At 40.2% G+C, this 6,000-nt stretch overlaps 1 protein-coding gene across 5 annotated transcripts in view; it reads right to left on the reverse strand.

Moving 5' to 3' along the window:
- Positions 1-5,302, reverse strand: part of Heatr5a (HEAT repeat containing 5A) — a 125,356-nt gene extending 120,054 nt beyond the window's left edge. For all 5 annotated transcript variants that reach the window (XM_077799597.1, XM_077799595.1, XM_077799598.1 and 2 more), the window contains exon 1: positions 5,204-5,302. The gene's annotated coding sequence lies outside the window, so the exon portion shown is untranslated. The remainder of the gene's footprint in view (positions 1-5,203) is intronic.
- Between the last annotated feature and the right edge of the window lie 698 nt (positions 5,303-6,000).

A 6,000-nucleotide genomic window follows, 5' to 3' on the forward strand; every position in this document is an offset into this window, starting at 1 on the left:
ACGGCCTCACACATGCTAGGTGAGCACTCTACCGCTGAGCCACAACCCTAGCCCCTGTTCATAGTTTTGACATGATGGATAGTCCAGTTATCTGGATTCTAGCTAGAGTGTAATAGAGCACCACATTAAAAGTGAAGGAGCACTGGGCATGGTGGTGCACACCTGTAAGCCCAGCGGCTCCAGAGGCTGAGACAGGAGGATTGCGAGTTCAAAGTCAGCCTCAACAAAAGCGAGGCTCTAAGCAACTCATTGAGACCCTGTCTTTAAATAAAATACAAAATAGGACTGGGGATGTGACTCAGTGGTTGAGTGCCCCTGAGTTCATTCCCCGGAACTAAAAAAAAGAAAAAAAAAGTGAAGAAGCAAACCCACCAGGAGTAGGAAGAACTCACAGCAGACACCTAGCAGTGATAGAGTGATAGAATGAAGTGCTATTTAATATAGATATTTTTAAAAGCAGAAAAATATGGGGCTCTCAGTACAGGAGTAAATATATAAGATGGCATTATTTCCTAAGCACAGTAAGATTTACAAAACAGCACAGGAATTTCTGCTCAATTTTCAAAATAATGCTATCCTTCTATTTGCTGTTTGCAGTCTAACACCACTGGTTTGGTTAAGAATCCTCCTTTTTCTCCCTCCTCTGTTCATGGCTTTTATTTTTTTTTTTATTTCTTATTTCTTTAATTAAATTTTTATTTTATTTTTTTTTAGTCACACATGACAGCAGAAGGTATTTTGACATATTGTTCATGGCTTTTAAACTGGTTAATATTTACAGATTCACACTATGTCTGACATCTAGGCTCATCTTCATGGTTTGCCTGTCTAATTCACAACCTAATTTACAGAATACCTACCCTAGAACTTAGCTACATTTTTGAGCTCTTGGGGCCCTACCTGAAGGCTTTCCTTGCCAGTCACTGCTTCTCATTTCCTACCAGATGTCCAGCTTGGCTCTTAGCTTTGCAAGTGTAGCTGCCTGGAATAATTCCATATTACTTTTTGCCTTCTGGCTGCCACTTTCTGGCCCACCCATGTAATACAGTGAACATAACATTTATTTCATCCTATTCCCATGTTGGTCTGGGAAGTACTCTGTCATCAAACTAATTGATATTTCTGTAGCAAAAAAATAAGCACAATTCACATAAGATAGGATAAGTAATGACTATAAATAGTAGTTCCAACAATTCAGGCTAAGTTTTGCTGCCAAATAAGTTAAGACTTTGCAAAGCCTTTTGGACTCTGGAATTAAGACTCAAGAGATTTTCTTCCTATATATTTGCCCCCCTCCATTTTCTCCCAAAGTATTTTTTTATGAAATTTTAGAAGTGGATAATTTCAGTTTTATGTTCATTTTACTTATATAAAAATGAATCACTTGTATTGAGTAAGATATTTTGTGTACAGGCACAAAAATATGCATATATTCAACATATAGAAACTTATGAATGAAACAGAAAAGGATGTAAATGCTGATGCATATTTAAACATAGAGAAACATTACTCAGGCAATGAAGGTAAGTAAATTACTAAAAAAAATATAAGACATTTTATTTAATAATTGGTGCCATCTTAATAATCTTATTATTTTAAGATTAGTAAAATGTATGTACAACTTTAAATATTTACAATTATTACCTCTTCCAAATTTTCCTTCTTCTTTTTTTTTTAATCACATAGCAGCTCTAATTTCTTAGGCAGGTAACTAACACAGCATTTTAATATTGCTATTAAATTGAAGGAGCAAACCCACCAGGAGTAGAAAGAACTCCATCTTTTCTAGAAAGAAATATCTTTTAGATTGTTATTAATAATAAAAAAAAGTTCAAGTATGATTGTGGTTACACAGTCCACTTTCAATCTGTTGGATATCTGTTCAGATAATTCTCATCTCCTACTTGGTTCTTACTGTAGATACATGTTTGATTTCATGTTTACTTTTATACTTCCAATAATACTCTATCTGACCTTATAACACATTGCTAATGCTAAATTCATGTTAAATATATTTTGTGTGTTGGGCTGGGATTGTGGCTCAGCAATAGAGCACTCACCTAGCACGGGCGGGACCTGAGTTCGATTCTCAGCACCACATAAAAATAAAGGCATTGTGTTGTGTCCATCTACAAAAAAGATTCTCTCTCTCTCTTAAAAAAAATCTTTGTGTAAAGTTTAACTTATTGTTGCTTATAATATAGTGAGAGAGTTTACTAAATAAAACTTTTTCCTGATCAGACTTAAATTAAAACTAAAAATTAGAAAATTGTTAGAGAAACAGAAATCCCTCTCTCTACCTTTCCAAGGGGCCAGAGTTGCTGAAATTAAAAAATTCCATATTAGGTAAAGGTAGCAGAAAAACTATGCCCCTATTCTATCATCATACCCTTAGGATGAAAAGGTATTTGTCTGATGGAATTAAAATAGAATTTAATCTATTTCCTTCCACAAAAGATTAAGCATTCAGAGTTCTAGTCCTGGGAACCAAAAATTTTTCCCATAAAGGACCAAACAATAAATACTATAGGATTTGTGGGCAATACAGCTTTAACACAACTACTCTTAAACAACATATAAGAAATACATTGGGCTGGGGATGTGGCTCAAGCGGTAGCGCGCTCGCCTCGCATGCGTGCGGCCTGGTTCGATCCTCAGCACCACATACCAACAAAGAGGTTGTTTCCTCCAAAAACTAAAAAATAAATATTAAAAAAAAAAAATTCTCTCTCTCTCTCCTCTCTCACTCTCTCTCCTCTCTCACTCTCTCTTTAAAAAAAAAAAAAAAAGAAATACATAACCAAATAAGCATGGTTGTGTTCCAGTAAAACTTTATTTAAAAAATCTGCCAGTAGGATAGATTTGACCTATATGATATAGATGGTCATCTCCTGTTCAGACACAAGAATTTAATACAAAATCTAGACAATGAATCCAACTAAATAATATAAGCAAGTCTTCACTAATTCCCCAGTTAATTTCATTTCTTAAATGAGGCATAATAACAGTTTTTCACATCTCCTTAAAAAGCAGAAGTGCTTTTTGTTTTTGTTTTTTTAAATAAGAGAATTATAGTCTCATTAAGGATCATTCAAACCTTTCAATTATACTATGGGGTAATTAACAAACCACACATGACTCAATTAGCTTTTTTTAAAGATGCTATTCAATTGTTTAACCAGAATTTAGAATAAAAGAATTTCAGAACTTAACCCATTAATTTATTCATAATTAAGAGAGGCTCATAATTAAGAGAGTCTGTTATAAACTGCTTCAGTCTCTTGTTTGAAATAAAACTAGATGGAAGAAAGGAAGGATGGCTAGGGTTTTAGCTCAGTGGTAGAGCACTTGCCTAGCATGTGTGAGGCATTGGGTTCCATTTTCAGCATACAAATAAATAAAATAAAGGTCCACTAAATATTTTTTTAAAAAGTTGTCTTTAAAAAAAAAAAAAGAAAGTAAGGAAAATATATGGAGTAGAGACAAGTAGTAAAGAAGTATTTCAATTTTCCCCATAAAGAACATGTTTATTATTGGGCTGGGGATGTGGCTCAAGCGGTAACGCGCTTGCCTGGCATGCGTGGAGCACTGGGTTCGATCCTCAGCATCACCTAAGAAATAAAATAAATTTTGTGTCCACAGAAAACTGAAAAATAAATATTAAAAAATTCTCTCTCTCTCTCTCTCTCTCTAAAAAAAAACATGTTTATCAATTTATTATAGTTATTTTTAGCTAATAACTTAAAAACTTAAAAGGCACTTTGGAGTAATGTATTTTCTGTCACTAAAGTCAGACACTTAGATAACCAAAGAAAAAGGAAAGGAAAAGTGACCTAATTTAAGACCCAGAAATACTAGGAGAGAGGTTTAAGCTAGAATTCAGGTCTCCTGTCTTTAAGGCGAGGCTCTTTTTCTATTCTATGCAAAATGACTGCATTTTATGAGGCATTCAACTTAGTGTATTTTCCAACTGTCACTATACTAATGTTATAAGCCCTGTCTGCTTACCTACTTTATTAAAAAGTTGATGGTAAATGAACACAAATCTCAATTTCAATGCTTACCTAAAACTACCGCTTCAAAGTCAAAGTGAGAAATTCTAAAATGTTTGGAAAATGAATTGAGACAATTCTCCTCAACCCATCCATTTAATGCCCAGCTCTAATACCACTTTTGCTTTCCCTAACCTTAAATAATGTCCCAGACAGTATTTTCTTTGAAAATTCTTATCTGTATTTGTCTAATCATCCTTAAACTCTTAAAGTCTCCTCTAGAATGTAAGTCCTTAAGGGTGCTGAGTTCGCACATAAAAAGTGCTACGTTTTTGTAGAATAAATGCACATAAAACAATATATAATTAAAACCTTTAATGAAGAAGTTCAAGTCATCTTTCATCTGACTTTACGCTTCGAATTATCTTAATTTGCCCGAGGTATACATTATTGTGATTAATAAGTACCATAAAAAAGCTCTCTATAAAGTTTCTAAAGATTTATGATCATTTGAAATGAAGTCGTGCTGGCCGTCAGATGAGTTAAAAAGAAATGTTTTCTTATACTAAGCAAATGCCACCCCGGCAAACTTTCTTTCCTGAAAAGGACTGAAACTAGTACTCCATACAGAAGGCATTTATCCCACTGTTTCTTCAGGACACTAGTCTCGAGGATGGCCCGGAGAAAATGCACGGGCCTCCGAGGAACCTCAGCCGAAGCCCAGGTCGGGGCTCCGGTCTGGGTTGACCCCGAGTGCAGCGAGCGCCGCAGGGCGGGTCCGGGGAGCGGCGCGCGGGCTAGGCGGGCTTGAACCTCCTGACCTTCCCCGTACACCCGCACACCCGGCCCGAGTCCCCGCTCCCTCGGGCGGACGGAGTCCACGCCTACCTGTTGTGCTAGGGGAAAGCCAGAGTTTCCCGGAGTCTGGGGGAAGGACGGACGGCACCGGCCACCGGCCGGCCTCACGCCCTAGTCAGTTCTTCCTGGGCGGTCTCCGGCCCCGTGGGCCAAAGCACCTAATCTCCTCACCCGTTCCGGCACCCGAGGTCCCCGTTTCTTCTGCGACCACATCACTGTCGCGACCACCCCGGTGATCCCAGAGCCGCTCAACTCAAGGTGCGGGCCCGGTGCGCTGTCCCTCAGCGCAGCCAAGCAGCCCGACACCGCCCCCTCGCGCCCGGAGCTGCCTCCCGGGATCCCCGACTGCTTGCCTTGGGGTGGTCTCCTCGATTCAGCACTGCCCACGTCCCGCCACGTTACCGGTTCCTCAGCGAAGCCGGGCAGCACCGGGACTTGCCGGCGGTGGCGACTGCGAGGCAGTGGGTCGGGCGGGGCGCGCGCGGGGCGGGGCCGGAAAGCTGGCCGCGGCCAGCGCGGCGGCAGCTAGCGATTGGGAGCGCGCCCTGCGCCGGGCCGCAGGTCCGAGGCGCGGCCAGCCGGCCGCCGAGCCATCGAGCGCCCACTCTGGCAGGCGTGACCGTTTCACCGCCGAAAGAGCGATGGAAGACACTTGAGGACCAAGTTGAGTTCAGGACCGTGGCTTTGCAATCCGGAGATTCCGGCCACAACTATTTTTGTCCATTTTTATCGCCAGCCAGAATCCGTGGGCTCAGCGTTGGGGCATCTGAAGGCAAAGACAGCTGGAGCCTGGAGAGATTCAGACAGGGCAGAGCGTAGATGGTGGAAAGCTGCACGTCCAAGGGGGCCCGCTCAACTTGACCCTTGACTCCTGGGACATAAGTAAAGTGACTCTGTCAAGGTCACACACTGAGTTGATGGTTGAACTGGGACCAACAGCCTGTTATGGGCGTTTTCCCAATCTGTTTTGAATGTAATTTTTCAGTTTTTATTTTGAAACAATCGCAAGCTTACAAAACGTTGCAAATATAGTACAAAGAATATCCCCCCCCCCCCAGTCATTTGATATTGGGACCACACTGTCCCTAAGCACCTTGTACATGATCACAATATAACTATCAAAATAAAAATATTTATATGATACATCACT

Source organism: Urocitellus parryii, chromosome 6, assembly GCF_045843805.1.
Source record: "Urocitellus parryii isolate mUroPar1 chromosome 6, mUroPar1.hap1, whole genome shotgun sequence".
NCBI classification, from domain to species: domain Eukaryota; kingdom Metazoa; phylum Chordata; class Mammalia; order Rodentia; family Sciuridae; genus Urocitellus; species Urocitellus parryii.